This window comes from Anomaloglossus baeobatrachus, unplaced genomic scaffold (assembly GCF_048569485.1).
Source record: "Anomaloglossus baeobatrachus isolate aAnoBae1 unplaced genomic scaffold, aAnoBae1.hap1 Scaffold_2992, whole genome shotgun sequence".
NCBI classification, from domain to species: domain Eukaryota; kingdom Metazoa; phylum Chordata; class Amphibia; order Anura; family Aromobatidae; genus Anomaloglossus; species Anomaloglossus baeobatrachus.
Window position 1 is genome coordinate 13,975 of NW_027442425.1, and position 16,095 is coordinate 30,069.

The 16,095-nt window shown below is 47.6% G+C and overlaps 10 non-coding genes and 1 pseudogene across 10 annotated transcripts; all 11 read left to right on the forward strand.

Annotated features, from left to right (window-relative positions):
* Positions 1–610: 610 nt before the first annotated feature.
* Positions 611–801, forward strand: LOC142268165 (U2 spliceosomal RNA). The gene has a single exon (XR_012733927.1). It is a non-coding gene; the product is annotated as a U2 spliceosomal RNA (small nuclear RNA).
* A 1,919-nt stretch (positions 802–2,720) lies between these two features.
* On the forward strand, positions 2,721–2,913 carry LOC142268140 (U2 spliceosomal RNA). The gene has a single exon (XR_012733913.1). It is a non-coding gene; the product is annotated as a U2 spliceosomal RNA (small nuclear RNA).
* A 1,322-nt stretch (positions 2,914–4,235) lies between these two features.
* Positions 4,236–4,420, forward strand: LOC142268148 (U2 spliceosomal RNA). The gene has a single exon (XR_012733919.1). It is a non-coding gene; the product is annotated as a U2 spliceosomal RNA (small nuclear RNA).
* Positions 4,421–5,538: 1,118 nt separating this feature from the next.
* On the forward strand, positions 5,539–5,729 carry LOC142268166 (U2 spliceosomal RNA). Its single transcript, XR_012733928.1, has one exon. It is a non-coding gene; the product is annotated as a U2 spliceosomal RNA (small nuclear RNA).
* Positions 5,730–7,022: 1,293 nt separating this feature from the next.
* Positions 7,023–7,227, forward strand: LOC142268156 (U2 spliceosomal RNA; annotated as a pseudogene).
* Positions 7,228–8,344: 1,117 nt separating this feature from the next.
* Positions 8,345–8,535, forward strand: LOC142268167 (U2 spliceosomal RNA). The gene has a single exon (XR_012733929.1). It is a non-coding gene; the product is annotated as a U2 spliceosomal RNA (small nuclear RNA).
* A 1,114-nt stretch (positions 8,536–9,649) lies between these two features.
* Positions 9,650–9,840, forward strand: LOC142268130 (U2 spliceosomal RNA). The gene has a single exon (XR_012733904.1). It is a non-coding gene; the product is annotated as a U2 spliceosomal RNA (small nuclear RNA).
* Positions 9,841–10,956: 1,116 nt separating this feature from the next.
* LOC142268133 (U2 spliceosomal RNA) lies at positions 10,957–11,147 on the forward strand. Its single transcript, XR_012733907.1, has one exon. It is a non-coding gene; the product is annotated as a U2 spliceosomal RNA (small nuclear RNA).
* Positions 11,148–12,264: 1,117 nt separating this feature from the next.
* On the forward strand, positions 12,265–12,455 carry LOC142268169 (U2 spliceosomal RNA). Its single transcript, XR_012733930.1, has one exon. It is a non-coding gene; the product is annotated as a U2 spliceosomal RNA (small nuclear RNA).
* A 1,117-nt stretch (positions 12,456–13,572) lies between these two features.
* On the forward strand, positions 13,573–13,763 carry LOC142268170 (U2 spliceosomal RNA). Its single transcript, XR_012733931.1, has one exon. It is a non-coding gene; the product is annotated as a U2 spliceosomal RNA (small nuclear RNA).
* A 1,919-nt stretch (positions 13,764–15,682) lies between these two features.
* Positions 15,683–15,875, forward strand: LOC142268141 (U2 spliceosomal RNA). The gene has a single exon (XR_012733914.1). It is a non-coding gene; the product is annotated as a U2 spliceosomal RNA (small nuclear RNA).
* The last annotated feature ends 220 nt before the right edge of the window (positions 15,876–16,095 follow it).

Sequence of the window (16,095 nt, forward strand, 5' to 3'; positions counted from 1 at the left end):
CAGTGCACAACATGAAGAGACGGAACACTGGCGGCTTGTCACAATGCCCCCCGATGACATCACAATAGCGCTGCTGCCTAGAAAACAAGCTGCGCAGAAGAAGTTGTTCTTTGGGTGGGAGGGTGGGCTAGTGGAAGGAGGGGGCAATCTCTTTTTTTCCCGGGTGGTAGGGGGATGACAGGAGAAGGGAAGCGGGTGGTGAGAAAGGTACAGAGGGCAGGGTTTGGGGGCTGGGAAGGAAAGGGAAAAGATTAGGGTTTGGGGATGATGAAAGGGCTTTCTACGGGTAAGGATGGCAAAGGGTGGCAGTGACGGAAAGTCAGGCAACCTGTCCTGTCCGTCTTTTTGTATCGTGAATTGGAAAGACTGCAAGGGGGAGGGGAGTTGCTTGCGCCCTAAAGGAGGAGTTATTCAGATTCATTGCAGTGGGCGGCGGCTGCAAAACGCACCATTCTTCTTGTTTTTGCTCTGCAAAGCAGCCTTTTCAAGGGTTGGCTTGGGTGACAAAATGTCTTGTGTAGGCGTGGGTTTGTCTCCCTCTCGCTCTCTCTCCCTAAGATGTGTCCGGCATAGGCCAGGGTGCCACTCGAGGCCCAAACCAATTCTGGTTATCGCTTCTCGGCCTTTTGGCTAAGATCAAGTGTAGTATCTGTTCTTATCAGTTTAATATCTGATACGTCCCCTATCTGGGGACCATATATTAAATGGATTTTTAGAACAGGGAGATGGAAAAAGAGCTTGCTCTGTCCACTCCACGCATTGACCTGGTATTGCAGTACCTCCAGGAACGGTGCACCCCTTCTTAACCCAGTTTCCAAAAGCAGAACTCGATTCACCTGATTCATATTAGCCCGATTAGCGAATTGAAATGAATTTTTATCTAACACACTTTTTACTTGCTTTATTCATCCAAATAGCAAACTCATCACCACTCAACTTCACCAACTCTGCTATGTCCCGTGCAGTATCTTGTTGTCAGTCTAATCTAGATCATGTGTAATTGAATGGAATAGATCCCTTTTGGACAAAGTGGAGTCAGATGCTGCAGTGACCACAGGTGTGAGAGGATCTACAATTGGCATCTGGTGTTATCTCTCTGCTTCCACTCCAAATAAAGTTACCTGTTGTTACCTGAACGTCAAATACTAAGAATGGGCGGCCTATGAAAGAATTAGTACTTTCATTAAGTATACTAAACCGGCTAATTGGGAATAGACAAACTGTAAAAAGCCCTCTGAGAAAGCCCCTCTCTAACCTTTGTTAGTAAGCTTTTCTGTAGCCTGCCTGTTGATGTATTTTCGGTTTGAACAGTGCACAACATGAAGAGACGGAACACTGGCGGCTTGTCACAATGCCCCCCGATGACATCACAATAGCGCTGCTGCCTAGAAAACAAGCTGCGCAGAAGAAGTTGTTCTTTGGGTGGGAGGGTGGGCTAGTGGAAGGAGGGGGCAATCTCTTTTTTTCCCGGGTGGTAGGGGGATGACAGGAGAAGGGAAGCGGGTGGTGAGAAAGGTACAGAGGGCAGGGTTTGGGGGCTGGGAAGGAAAGGGAAAAGATTAGGGTTTGGGGATGATGAAAGGGCTTTCTACGGGTAAGGATGGCAAAGGGTGGCAGTGACGGAAAGTCAGGCAACCTGTCCTGTCCGTCTTTTTGTATCGTGAATTGGAAAGACTGCAAGGGGGAGGGGAGTTGCTTGCGCCCTAAAGGAGGAGTTATTCAGATTCATTGCAGTGGGCGGCGGCTGCAAAACGCACCATTCTTCTTGTTTTTGCTCTGCAAAGCAGCCTTTTCAAGGGTTGGCTTGGGTGACAAAATGTCTTGTGTAGGCGTGGGTTTGTCTCCCTCTCGCTCTCTCTCCCTAAGATGTGTCCGGCATAGGCCAGGGTGCCACTCGAGGCCCAAACCAATTCTGGTTATCGCTTCTCGGCCTTTTGGCTAAGATCAAGTGTAGTGTTGTTCGAAGAGGTGGTTTAAGCTCCAGGCCACCTTAGTACAATGATACAATGCACACTGGAAGGTTGCGCTTGCTAGTACTCTGGGTGGATAGTATATTCATCAAGAGGAAAACATGGCCCTACCAGGATCGAGGCTATTAGACTGAGTAAGGGTGGGGGGCTATGGTACAACGTGCCCCAGGACTGACGACCCTGGAGTGAGTCTGAGCTTGCTGGCTTGGGACCCCGGCAAGTCTTGGGCTCTGTAGCACACCGTACCTTGCCTTTTCATACTTTTTGAGCATATTACCCTATCCTGGCCTTCTGGCTAGGAAGGGAAATTTTTATAATCCCGGTCGGAGGTCTGGTCAGCTTTGGGCTGAGAAACTAACACCCGGTTGGAGGTCCGGGTCAGCTTCGGCTGAGAAACCAACACCCGGTTAGAGGTCTGGGTCAGCTTCGGCTGAGAAACCAACACCCGGTTGGAGGTCCGGTTAGCCTTGGGCTGAGAAACCAACACCGGTTGACGGTCCGGGCAGTTTCGGCTGCGAAACCAACAACTAGTAGCTCTCTACTCCACTTGGGTAAGATGCCTGGGTGGACGCTGGGAGCAACAACAAGGCTCAACCAGGCTTCGGCTTGGGGGAGCACCGAAGATCCCTGACCCTTGCTGTGGCCTTCTGGCTCGGTGGGACGGGGTTGATTTTTGGGGACCCTCTCCTCACGGTGGGGTCCACACGAATCCTAGCCTTTGCACTGTTTTTGGTGTGACTTCGGTCATGCATTTTTTGTGGTGCTTTGGAAAGCTTCATTAAATCAAAAATCTGTTCTTATCAGTTTAATATCTGATACGTCCCCTATCTGGGGACCATATATTAAATGGATTTTTAGAACAGGGAGATGGAAAAAGAGCTTGCTCTGTCCACTCCACGCATTGACCTGGTATTGCAGTACCTCCAGGAACGGTGCACCCCTTCTTAACCCAGTTTCCAAAAGCAGAACTCGATTCACCTGATTCATATTAGCCCGATTAGCGAATTGAAATGAATTTTTATCTAACACACTTTTTACTTGCTTTATTCATCCAAATAGCAAACTCATCACCACTCAACTTCACCAACTCTGCTATGTCCCGTGCAGTATCTTGTTGTCAGTCTAATCTAGATCATGTGTAATTGAATGGAATAGATCCCTTTTGGACAAAGTGGAGTCAGATGCTGCAGTGACCACAGGTGTGAGAGGATCTACAATTGGCATCTGGTGTTATCTCTCTGCTTCCACTCCAAATAAAGTTACCTGTTGTTACCTGAACGTCAAATACTAAGAATGGGCGGCCTATGAAAGAATTAGTACTTTCATTAAGTATACTAAACCGGCTAATTGGGAATAGACAAACTGTAAAAAGCCCTCTGAGAAAGCCCCTCTCTAACCTTTGTTAGTAAGCTTTTCTGTAGCCTGCCTGTTGATGTATTTTCGGTTTGAACAGTGCACAACATGAAGAGACGGAACACTGGCGGCTTGTCACAATGCCCCCCGATGACATCACAATAGCGCTGCTGCCTAGAAAACAAGCTGCGCAGAAGAAGTTGTTCTTTGGGTGGGAGGGTGGGCTAGTGGAAGGAGGGGGCAATCTCTTTTTTTCCCGGGTGGTAGGGGGATGACAGGAGAAGGGAAGCGGGTGGTGAGAAAGGTACAGAGGGCAGGGTTTGGGGGCTGGGAAGGAAAGGGAAAAGATTAGGGTTTGGGGATGATGAAAGGGCTTTCTACGGGTAAGGATGGCAAAGGGTGGCAGTGACGGAAAGTCAGGCAACCTGTCCTGTCCGTCTTTTTGTATCGTGAATTGGAAAGACTGCAAGGGGGAGGGGAGTTGCTTGCGCCCTAAAGGAGGAGTTATTCAGATTCATTGCAGTGGGCGGCGGCTGCAAAACGCACCATTCTTCTTGTTTTTGCTCTGCAAAGCAGCCTTTTCAAGGGTTGGCTTGGGTGACAAAATGTCTTGTGTAGGCGTGGGTTTGTCTCCCTCTCGCTCTCTCTCCCTAAGATGTGTCCGGCATAGGCCAGGGTGCCACTCGAGGCCCAAACCAATTCTGGTTATCGCTTCTCGGCCTTTTGGCTAAGATCAAGTGTAGTCCCTTCATTGGGTTTGCCTTGGTCTTGGCTGGGAGGGGCCCGGGCTTGCACAACCGCCGGCCTCGGGGATTGTTGCGCCTTTTGGTGCTTACGTCCCCTTATGGCTGGTGGTTCCTGGGCTCGGGAGGCGATCACCTGCGGCACTGCGCTTTTGTGTGGTGGCCGATGACCGTTTTCTGAAATTTGCGGATGAAATCTCATCTGTTCTTATCAGTTTAATATCTGATACGTCCCCTATCTGGGGACCATATATTAAATGGATTTTTAGAACAGGGAGATGGAAAAAGAGCTTGCTCTGTCCACTCCACGCATTGACCTGGTATTGCAGTACCTCCAGGAACGGTGCACCCCTTCTTAACCCAGTTTCCAAAAGCAGAACTCGATTCACCTGATTCATATTAGCCCGATTAGCGAATTGAAATGAATTTTTATCTAACACACTTTTTACTTGCTTTATTCATCCAAATAGCAAACTCATCACCACTCAACTTCACCAACTCTGCTATGTCCCGTGCAGTATCTTGTTGTCAGTCTAATCTAGATCATGTGTAATTGAATGGAATAGATCCCTTTTGGACAAAGTGGAGTCAGATGCTGCAGTGACCACAGGTGTGAGAGGATCTACAATTGGCATCTGGTGTTATCTCTCTGCTTCCACTCCAAATAAAGTTACCTGTTGTTACCTGAACGTCAAATACTAAGAATGGGCGGCCTATGAAAGAATTAGTACTTTCATTAAGTATACTAAACCGGCTAATTGGGAATAGACAAACTGTAAAAAGCCCTCTGAGAAAGCCCCTCTCTAACCTTTGTTAGTAAGCTTTTCTGTAGCCTGCCTGTTGATGTATTTTCGGTTTGAACAGTGCACAACATGAAGAGACGGAACACTGGCGGCTTGTCACAATGCCCCCCGATGACATCACAATAGCGCTGCTGCCTAGAAAACAAGCTGCGCAGAAGAAGTTGTTCTTTGGGTGGGAGGGTGGGCTAGTGGAAGGAGGGGGCAATCTCTTTTTTTCCCGGGTGGTAGGGGGATGACAGGAGAAGGGAAGCGGGGTGGTGAGAAAGGTACAGAGGGCAGGGTTTGGGGGCTGGGAAGGAAAGGGAAAAGATTAGGGTTTGGGGATGATGAAAGGGCTTTCTACGGGTAAGGATGGCAAAGGGTGGCAGTGACGGAAAGTCAGGCAACCTGTCCTGTCCGTCTTTTTGTATCGTGAATTGGAAAGACTGCAAGGGGGAGGGGAGTTGCTTGCGCCCTAAAGGAGGAGTTATTCAGATTCATTGCAGTGGGCGGCGGCTGCAAAACGCACCATTCTTCTTGTTTTTGCTCTGCAAAGCAGCCTTTTCAAGGGTTGGCTTGGGTGACAAAATGTCTTGTGTAGGCGTGGGTTTGTCTCCCTCTCGCTCTCTCTCCCTAAGATGTGTCCGGCATAGGCCAGGGTGCCACTCGAGGCCCAAACCAATTCTGGTTATCGCTTCTCGGCCTTTTGGCTAAGATCAAGTGTAGTATCTGTTCTTATCAGTTTAATATCTGATACGTCCCCTATCTGGGGACCATATATTAAATGGATTTTTAGAACAGGGAGATGGAAAAAGAGCTTGCTCTGTCCACTCCACGCATTGACCTGGTATTGCAGTACCTCCAGGAACGGTGCACCCCTTCTTAACCCAGTTTCCAAAAGCAGAACTCGATTCACCTGATTCATATTAGCCCGATTAGCGAATTGAAATGAATTTTTATCTAACACACTTTTTACTTGCTTTATTCATCCAAATAGCAAACTCATCACCACTCAACTTCACCAACTCTGCTATGTCCCGTGCAGTATCTTGTTGTCAGTCTAATCTAGATCATGTGTAATTGAATGGAATAGATCCCTTTTGGACAAAGTGGAGTCAGATGCTGCAGTGACCACAGGTGTGAGAGGATCTACAATTGGCATCTGGTGTTATCTCTCTGCTTCCACTCCAAATAAAGTTACCTGTTGTTACCTGAACGTCAAATACTAAGAATGGGCGGCCTATGAAAGAATTAGTACTTTCATTAAGTATACTAAACCGGCTAATTGGGAATAGACAAACTGTAAAAAGCCCTCTGAGAAAGCCCCTCTCTAACCTTTGTTAGTAAGCTTTTCTGTAGCCTGCCTGTTGATGTATTTTCGGTTTGAACAGTGCACAACATGAAGAGACGGAACACTGGCGGCTTGTCACAATGCCCCCCGATGACATCACAATAGCGCTGCTGCCTAGAAAACAAGCTGCGCAGAAGAAGTTGTTCTTTGGGTTGGAGGGTGGGCTAGTGGAAGGAGGGGGCAATCTCTTTTTTTCCCGGGTGGTAGGGGGATGACAGGAGAAGGGAAGCGGGTGGTGAGAAAGGTACAGAGGGCAGGGTTTGGGGGCTGGGAAGGAAAGGGAAAAGATTAGGGTTTGGGGATGATGAAAGGGCTTTCTACGGGTAAGGATGGCAAAGGGTGGCAGTGACGGAAAGTCAGGCAACCTGTCCTGTCCGTCTTTTTGTATCGTGAATTGGAAAGACTGCAAGGGGGAGGGGAGTTGCTTGCGCCCTAAAGGAGGAGTTATTCAGATTCATTGCAGTGGGCGGCGGCTGCAAAACGCACCATTCTTCTTGTTTTTGCTCTGCAAAGCAGCCTTTTCAAGGGTTGGCTTGGGTGACAAAATGTCTTGTGTAGGCGTGGGTTTGTCTCCCTCTCGCTCTCTCTCCCTAAGATGTGTCCGGCATAGGCCAGGGTGCCACTCGAGGCCCAAACCAATTCTGGTTATCGCTTCTCGGCCTTTTGGCTAAGATCAAGTGTAGTTTGGGAGGGTACTACCTTGGTTGGTGCTGAAAGGTGCCAGGGTATTGCACAACTGCTGGCCTTGGGGGAGTGTGCATTGTAGGATGTCATAGCCCTCTTGTGACGGACAGTTACCTGGGTAACGAGAGGCGGTCACTTTATTATTTTCAAACTCATCCTTCCAAAAAAAAAAAAAAAAAAAAAAAAAAAAATCTGTTCTTATCAGTTTAATATCTGATACGTCCCCTATCTGGGGACCATATATTAAATGGATTTTTAGAACAGGGAGATGGAAAAAGAGCTTGCTCTGTCCACTCCACGCATTGACCTGGTATTGCAGTACCTCCAGGAACGGTGCACCCCTTCTTAACCCAGTTTCCAAAAGCAGAACTCGATTCACCTGATTCATATTAGCCCGATTAGCGAATTGAAATGAATTTTTATCTAACACACTTTTTACTTGCTTTATTCATCCAAATAGCAAACTCATCACCACTCAACTTCACCAACTCTGCTATGTCCCGTGCAGTATCTTGTTGTCAGTCTAATCTAGATCATGTGTAATTGAATGGAATAGATCCCTTTTGGACAAAGTGGAGTCAGATGCTGCAGTGACCACAGGTGTGAGAGGATCTACAATTGGCATCTGGTGTTATCTCTCTGCTTCCACTCCAAATAAAGTTACCTGTTGTTACCTGAACGTCAAATACTAAGAATGGGCGGCCTATGAAAGAATTAGTACTTTCATTAAGTATACTAAACCGGCTAATTGGGAATAGACAAACTGTAAAAAGCCCTCTGAGAAAGCCTCTCTCTAACCTTTGTTAGTAAGCTTTTCTGTAGCCTGCCTGTTGATGTATTTTCGGTTTGAACAGTGCACAACATGAAGAGACGGAACACTGGCGGCTTGTCACAATGCCCCCCGATGACATCACAATAGCGCTGCTGCCTAGAAAACAAGCTGCGCAGAAGAAGTTGTTCTTTGGGTGGGAGGGTGGGCTAGTGGAAGGAGGGGGCAATCTCTTTTTTTCCCGGGTGGTAGGGGGATGACAGGAGAAGGGAAGCGGGTGGTGAGAAAGGTACAGAGGGCAGGGTTTGGGGGCTGGGAAGGAAAGGGAAAAGATTAGGGTTTGGGGATGATGAAAGGGCTTTCTACGGGTAAGGATGGCAAAGGGTGGCAGTGACGGAAAGTCAGGCAACCTGTCCTGTCCGTCTTTTTGTATCGTGAATTGGAAAGACTGCAAGGGGGAGGGGAGTTGCTTGCGCCCTAAAGGAGGAGTTATTCAGATTCATTGCAGTGGGCGGCGGCTGCAAAACGCACCATTCTTCTTGTTTTTGCTCTGCAAAGCAGCCTTTTCAAGGGTTGGCTTGGGTGACAAAATGTCTTGTGTAGGCGTGGGTTTGTCTCCCTCTCGCTCTCTCTCCCTAAGATGTGTCCGGCATAGGCCAGGGTGCCACTCGAGGCCCAAACCAATTCTGGTTATCGCTTCTCGGCCTTTTGGCTAAGATCAAGTGTAGTATCTGTTCTTATCAGTTTAATATCTGATACGTCCCCTATCTGGGGACCATATATTAAATGGATTTTTAGAACAGGGAGATGGAAAAAGAGCTTGCTCTGTCCACTCCACGCATTGACCTGGTATTGCAGTACCTCCAGGAACGGTGCACCCCTTCTTAACCCAGTTTCCAAAAGCAGAACTCGATTCACCTGATTCATATTAGCCCGATTAGCGAATTGAAATGAATTTTTATCTAACACACTTTTTACTTGCTTTATTCATCCAAATAGCAAACTCATCACCACTCAACTTCACCAACTCTGCTATGTCCCGTGCAGTATCTTGTTGTCAGTCTAATCTAGATCATGTGTAATTGAATGGAATAGATCCCTTTTGGACAAAGTGGAGTCAGATGCTGCAGTGACCACAGGTGTGAGAGGATCTACAATTGGCATCTGGTGTTATCTCTCTGCTTCCACTCCAAATAAAGTTACCTGTTGTTACCTGAACGTCAAATACTAAGAATGGGCGGCCTATGAAAGAATTAGTACTTTCATTAAGTATACTAAACCGGCTAATTGGGAATAGACAAACTGTAAAAAGCCCTCTGAGAAAGCCCCTCTCTAACCTTTGTTAGTAAGCTTTTCTGTAGCCTGCCTGTTGATGTATTTTCGGTTTGAACAGTGCACAACATGAAGAGACGGAACACTGGCGGCTTGTCACAATGCCCCCCGATGACATCACAATAGCGCTGCTGCCTAGAAAACAAGCTGCGCAGAAGAAGTTGTTCTTTGGGTGGGAGGGTGGGCTAGTGGAAGGAGGGGGCAATCTCTTTTTTTCCCGGGTGGTAGGGGGATGACAGGAGAAGGGAAGCGGGTGGTGAGAAAGGTACAGAGGGCAGGGTTTGGGGGCTGGGAAGGAAAGGGAAAAGATTAGGGTTTGGGGATGATGAAAGGGCTTTCTACGGGTAAGGATGGCAAAGGGTGGCAGTGACGGAAAGTCAGGCAACCTGTCCTGTCCGTCTTTTTGTATCGTGAATTGGAAAGACTGCAAGGGGGAGGGGAGTTGCTTGCGCCCTAAAGGAGGAGTTATTCAGATTCATTGCAGTGGGCGGCGGCTGCAAAACGCACCATTCTTCTTGTTTTTGCTCTGCAAAGCAGCCTTTTGGGTTGGCTTGGGTGACAAAATGTCTTGTGTAGGCGTGGGTTTGTCTCCCTCTCGCTCTCTCTCCCTAAGATGTGTCCGGCATAGGCCAGGGTGCCACTCGAGGCCCAAACCAATTCTGGTTATCGCTTCTCGGCCTTTTGGCTAAGATCAAGTGTAGTATCTGTTCTTATCAGTTTAATATCTGATACGTCCCCTATCTGGGGACCATATATTAAATGGATTTTTAGAACAGGGAGATGGAAAAAGAGCTTGCTCTGTCCACTCCACGCATTGATCTGGTATTGCAGTACCTCCAGGAACGGTGCACCCCTTCTTAACCCAGTTTCCAAAAGCAGAACTCGATTCACCTGATTCATATTAGCCCGATTAGCGAATTGAAATGAATTTTTATCTAACACACTTTTTACTTGCTTTATTCATCCAAATAGCAAACTCATCACCACTCAACTTCACCAACTCTGCTATGTCCCGTGCAGTATCTTGTTGTCAGTCTAATCTAGATCATGTGTAATTGAATGGAATAGATCCCTTTTGGACAAAGTGGAGTCAGATGCTGCAGTGACCACAGGTGTGAGAGGATCTACAATTGGCATCTGGTGTTATCTCTCTGCTTCCACTCCAAATAAAGTTACCTGTTGTTACCTGAACGTCAAATACTAAGAATGGGCGGCCTATGAAAGAATTAGTACTTTCATTAAGTATACTAAACCGGCTAATTGGGAATAGACAAACTGTAAAAAGCCCTCTGAGAAAGCCCCTCTCTAACCTTTGTTAGTAAGCTTTTCTGTAGCCTGCCTGTTGATGTATTTTCGGTTTGAACAGTGCACAACATGAAGAGACGGAACACTGGCGGCTTGTCACAATGCCCCCCGATGACATCACAATAGCGCTGCTGCCTAGAAAACAAGCTGCGCAGAAGAAGTTGTTCTTTGGGTGGGAGGGTGGGCTAGTGGAAGGAGGGGGCAATCTCTTTTTTTCCCGGGTGGTAGGGGGATGACAGGAGAAGGGAAGCGGGTGGTGAGAAAGGTACAGAGGGCAGGGTTTGGGGGCTGGGAAGGAAAGGGAAAAGATTAGGTTTGGGGATGATGAAAGGGCTTTCTACGGGTAAGGATGGCAAAGGGTGGCAGTGACGGAAAGTCAGGCAACCTGTCCTGTCCGTCTTTTTGTATCGTGAATTGGAAAGACTGCAAGGGGGAGGGGAGTTGCTTGCGCCCTAAAGGAGGAGTTATTCAGATTCATTGCAGTGGGCGGCGGCTGCAAAACGCACCATTCTTCTTGTTTTTGCTCTGCAAAGCAGCCTTTTCAAGGGTTGGCTTGGGTGACAAAATGTCTTGTGTAGGCGTGGGTTTGTCTCCCTCTCGCTCTCTCTCCCTAAGATGTGTCCGGCATAGGCCAGGGTGCCACTCGAGGCCCAAACCAATTCTGGTTATCGCTTCTCGGTCTTTTGGCTAAGATCAAGTGTAGTATCTGTTCTTATCAGTTTAATATCTGATACGTCCCCTATCTGGGGACCATATATTAAATGGATTTTTAGAACAGGGAGATGGAAAAAGAGCTTGCTCTGTCCACTCCACGCATTGACCTGGTATTGCAGTACCTCCAGGAACGGTGCACCCCTTCTTAACCCAGTTTCCAAAAGCAGAACTCGATTCACCTGATTCATATTAGCCCGATTAGCGAATTGAAATGAATTTTTATCTAACACACTTTTTACTTGCTTTATTCATCCAAATAGCAAACTCATCACCACTCAACTTCACCAACTCTGCTATGTCCCGTGCAGTATCTTGTTGTCAGTCTAATCTAGATCATGTGTAATTGAATGGAATAGATCCCTTTTGGACAAAGTGGAGTCAGATGCTGCAGTGACCACAGGTGTGAGAGGATCTACAATTGGCATCTGGTGTTATCTCTCTGCTTCCACTCCAAATAAAGTTACCTGTTGTTACCTGAACGTCAAATACTAAGAATGGGCGGCCTATGAAAGAATTAGTACTTTCATTAAGTATACTAAACCGGCTAATTGGGAATAGACAAACTGTAAAAAGCCCTCTGAGAAAGCCCCTCTCTAACCTTTGTTAGTAAGCTTTTCTGTAGCCTGCCTGTTGATGTATTTTCGGTTTGAACAGTGCACAACATGAAGAGACGGAACACTGGCGGCTTGTCACAATGCCCCCCGATGACATCACAATAGCGCTGCTGCCTAGAAAACAAGCTGCGCAGAAGAAGTTGTTCTTTGGGTGGGAGGGTGGGCTAGTGGAAGGAGGGGGCAATCTCTTTTTTTCCCGGGTGGTAGGGGGATGACAGGAGAAGGGAAGCGGGTGGTGAGAAAGGTACAGAGGGCAGGGTTTGGGGGCTGGGAAGGAAAGGGAAAAGATTAGGGTTTGGGGATGATGAAAGGGCTTTCTACGGGTAAGGATGGCAAAGGGTGGCAGTGACGGAAAGTCAGGCAACCTGTCCTGTCCGTCTTTTTGTATCGTGAATTGGAAAGACTGCAAGGGGGAGGGGAGTTGCTTGCGCCCTAAAGGAGGAGTTATTCAGATTCATTGCAGTGGGCGGCGGCTGCAAAACGCACCATTCTTCTTGTTTTTGCTCTGCAAAGCAGCCTTTTCAAGGGTTGGCTTGGGTGACAAAATGTCTTGTGTAGGCGTGGGTTTGTCTCCCTCTCGCTCTCTCTCCCTAAGATGTGTCCGGCATAGGCCAGGGTGCCACTCGAGGCCCAAACCAATTCTGGTTATCGCTTCTCGGCCTTTTGGCTAAGATCAAGTGTAGTATCTGTTCTTATCAGTTTAATATCTGATACGTCCCCTATCTGGGGACCATATATTAAATGGATTTTTAGAACAGGGAGATGGAAAAAGAGCTTGCTCTGTCCACTCCACGCATTGACCTGGTATTGCAGTACCTCCAGGAACGGTGCACCCCTTCTTAACCCAGTTTCCAAAAGCAGAACTCGATTCACCTGATTCATATTAGCCCGATTAGCGAATTGAAATGAATTTTTATCTAACACACTTTTTACTTGCTTTATTCATCCAAATAGCAAACTCATCACCACTCAACTTCACCAACTCTGCTATGTCCCGTGCAGTATCTTGTTGTCAGTCTAATCTAGATCATGTGTAATTGAATGGAATAGATCCCTTTTGGACAAAGTGGAGTCAGATGCTGCAGTGACCACAGGTGTGAGAGGATCTACAATTGGCATCTGGTGTTATCTCTCTGCTTCCACTCCAAATAAAGTTACCTGTTGTTACCTGAACGTCAAATACTAAGAATGGGCGGCCTATGAAAGAATTAGTACTTTCATTAAGTATACTAAACCGGCTAATTGGGAATAGACAAACTGTAAAAAGCCCTCTGAGAAAGCCCCTCTCTAACCTTTGTTAGTAAGCTTTTCTGTAGCCTGCCTGTTGATGTATTTTCGGTTTGAACAGTGCACAACATGAAGAGACGGAACACTGGCGGCTTGTCACAATGCCCCCCGATGACATCACAATAGCGCTGCTGCCTAGAAAACAAGCTGCGCAGAAGAAGTTGTTCTTTGGGTGGGAGGGTGGGCTAGTGGAAGGAGGGGGCAATCTCTTTTTTTCCCGGGTGGTAGGGGGATGACAGGAGAAGGGAAGCGGGTGGTGAGAAAGGTACAGAGGGCAGGGTTTGGGGGCTGGGAAGGAAAGGGAAAAGATTAGGGTTTGGGGATGATGAAAGGGCTTTCTACGGGTAAGGATGGCAAAGGGTGGCAGTGACGGAAAGTCAGGCAACCTGTCCTGTCCGTCTTTTTGTATCGTGAATTGGAAAGACTGCAAGGGGGAGGGGAGTTGCTTGCGCCCTAAAGGAGGAGTTATTCAGATTCATTGCAGTGGGCGGCGGCTGCAAAACGCACCATTCTTCTTGTTTTTGCTCTGCAAAGCAGCCTTTTCAAGGGTTGGCTTGGGTGACAAAATGTCTTGTGTAGGCGTGGGTTTGTCTCCCTCTCGCTCTCTCTCCCTAAGATGTGTCCGGCATAGGCCAGGGTGCCACTCGAGGCCCAAACCAATTCTGGTTATCGCTTCTCGGCCTTTTGGCTAAGATCAAGTGTAGTATCTGTTCTTATCAGTTTAATATCTGATACGTCCCCTATCTGGGGACCATATATTAAATGGATTTTTAGAACAGGGAGATGGAAAAAGAGCTTGCTCTGTCCACTCCACGCATTGACCTGGTATTGCAGTACCTCCAGGAACGGTGCACCCCTTCTTAACCCAGTTTCCAAAAGCAGAACTCGATTCACCTGATTCATATTAGCCCGATTAGCGAATTGAAATGAATTTTTATCTAACACACTTTTTACTTGCTTTATTCATCCAAATAGCAAACTCATCACCACTCAACTTCACCAACTCTGCTATGTCCCGTGCAGTATCTTGTTGTCAGTCTAATCTAGATCATGTGTAATTGAATGGAATAGATCCCTTTTGGACAAAGTGGAGTCAGATGCTGCAGTGACCACAGGTGTGAGAGGATCTACAATTGGCATCTGGTGTTATCTCTCTGCTTCCACTCCAAATAAAGTTACCTGTTGTTACCTGAACGTCAAATACTAAGAATGGGCGGCCTATGAAAGAATTAGTACTTTCATTAAGTATACTAAACCGGCTAATTGGGAATAGACAAACTGTAAAAAGCCCTCTGAGAAAGCCCCTCTCTAACCTTTGTTAGTAAGCTTTTCTGTAGCCTGCCTGTTGATGTATTTTCGGTTTGAACAGTGCACAACATGAAGAGACGGAACACTGGCGGCTTGTCACAATGCCCCCCGATGACATCACAATAGCGCTGCTGCCTAGAAAACAAGCTGCGCAGAAGAAGTTGTTCTTTGGGTGGGAGGGTGGGCTAGTGGAAGGAGGGGGCAATCTCTTTTTTTCCCGGGTGGTAGGGGGATGACAGGAGAAGGGAAGCGGGTGGTGAGAAAGGTACAGAGGGCAGGGTTTGGGGGCTGGGAAGGAAAGGGAAAAGATTAGGGTTTGGGGATGATGAAAGGGCTTTCTACGGGTAAGGATGGCAAAGGGTGGCAGTGACGGAAAGTCAGGCAACCTGTCCTGTCCGTCTTTTTGTATCGTGAATTGGAAAGACTGCAAGGGGGAGGGGAGTTGCTTGCGCCCTAAAGGAGGAGTTATTCAGATTCATTGCAGTGGGCGGCGGCTGCAAAACGCACCATTCTTCTTGTTTTTGCTCTGCAAAGCAGCCTTTTCAAGGGTTGGCTTGGGTGACAAAATGTCTTGTGTAGGCGTGGGTTTGTCTCCCTCTCGCTCTCTCTCCCTAAGATGTGTCCGGCATAGGCCAGGGTGCCACTCGAGGCCCAAACCAATTCTGGTTATCGCTTCTCGGCCTTTTGGCTAAGATCAAGTGTAGTGTTGTTCGAAGAGGTGGTTTAAGCTCCAGGCCACCTTAGTACAATGATACAATGCACACTGGAAGGTTGCGCTTGCTAGTACTCTGGGTGGATAGTATATTCATCAAGAGGAAAACATGGCCCTACCAGGATCGAGGCTATTAGACTGAGTAAGGGTGGGGGGCTATGGTACAACGTGCCCCAGGACTGACGACCCTGGAGTGAGTCTGAGCTTGCTGGCTTGGGACCCCGGCAAGCCTTGGGCTCTGTAGCACACCGTACCTTGCCTTTTCATACTTTTTGAGCATATTACCCTATCCTGGCCTTCTGGCTAGGAAGGGAAATTTTTATAATCCCGGTCGGAGGTCTGGTCAGCTTTGGGCTGAGAAACTAACACCCGGTTGGAGGTCCGGGTCAGCTTCGGCTGAGAAACCAACACCCGGTTGGAGGTCTGGGTCAGCTTCGGCTGAGAAACCAACACCCGGTTGGAGGTCCGGTTAGCCTTGGGCTGAGAAACCAACACCGGTTGACGGTCCGGGCAGTTTCGGCTGCGAAACCAACAACTAGTAGCTCTCTACTCCACTTGGGTAAGATGCCTGGGTGGACGCTGGGAGCAACAACAAGGCTCAACCAGGCTTCGGCTTGGGGGAGCACCGAAGATCCCTGACCCTTGCTGTGGCCTTCTGGCTCGGAGGGACGGGGTTGATTTTTGGGGACCCTCTCCTCACGGTGGGGTCCACACGAATCCTAGCCTTTGCACTGTTTTTGGTGTGACTTCGGTCATGCATTTTTTGTGGTGCTTTGGAAAGCTTCATTAAATCAAAAATCTGTTCTTATCAGTTTAATATCTGATACGTCCCCTATCTGGGGACCATATATTAAATGGATTTTTAGAACAGGGAGATGGAAAAAGAGCTTGCTCTGTCCACTCCACGCATTGACCTGGTATTGCAGTACCTCCAGGAACGGTGCACCCCTTCTTAACCCAGTTTCCAAAAGCAGAACTCGATTCACCTGATTCATATTAGCCCGATTAGCGAATTGAAATGAATTTTTATCTAACACACTTTTTACTTGCTTTATTCATCCAAATAGCAAACTCATCACCACTCAACTTCACCAACTCTGCTATGTCCCGTGCAGTATCTTGTTGTCAGTCTAATCTAGATCATGTGTAATTGAATGGAATAGATCCCTTT